We start from the raw sequence: 604 nt of genomic DNA, 5'->3' as shown, positions 1-604 counted from the left end.
GAATTTGGTTTTTTTTTTTTTTTTTTGGTTTAGTTTCTCCCTGGTGGTGCAGTGGTTAACTGCTTGGCTGCAAACCTAAAGCTCGTTATCTGAAACCACCAGCTGCTCCAAGGGAGAAACATGTGGCAATCTGTTTCCTTCACATTACCACTTTAGAACCTATAGGGCAGTTCTCCTTTGTCCTGTAGGATTGTTATGAGTCAGAATCTACTCAATGGCAACAGGTTTGTGGGCTTTTTATGTTGTCATTCTTTCTCCTAAGGATTTTGTATTCTTAGCTCTTTTAGCTTTTTGTTACATTTTGATTTATGGGTCTATATTTCTATGGTATGAGTTATGGGTCTATATTTATTCTTTTATACATGGAAATCCAGTTGTCCCAGCATCATCTTTTGAAAAGACTATTTTTCCTCCATTTCATTGTCTTGGTACCTTTGTTAAAAATCAGTTGACCTTGCTGGTCCTATAGAGCCTGGTGGAACCACTGAGACTATGGCCCCTAGCTGCCCTTCAGGTCTGGAATTGAACCCACACCTGTGGTTTCCAGCCAAACAGAAGACAGGCATATGAGTTGAACATTTACCTGAGGTAGATACACTCCTTG

General features: G+C 39.9%; 1 protein-coding gene across 1 annotated transcript in view; it reads left to right on the top strand.

The window, feature by feature from the left end:
• Positions 1-604, top strand: part of XRN1 (5'-3' exoribonuclease 1) — a 181,961-nt gene that overhangs the window by 6,212 nt on the left and 175,145 nt on the right. The gene's annotated exons all lie outside the window — the stretch shown is intronic.

The sequence above is a fragment of the Orycteropus afer genome, unplaced genomic scaffold (assembly GCF_000298275.1).
Source record: "Orycteropus afer afer isolate SDZICR_OR568_19922 unplaced genomic scaffold, OryAfe1.0 scaffold00363, whole genome shotgun sequence".
NCBI classification, from domain to species: Eukaryota; Metazoa; Chordata; class Mammalia; order Tubulidentata; family Orycteropodidae; genus Orycteropus; species Orycteropus afer.
This window is presented reverse-complemented; position numbering and strand designations above follow the sequence as displayed.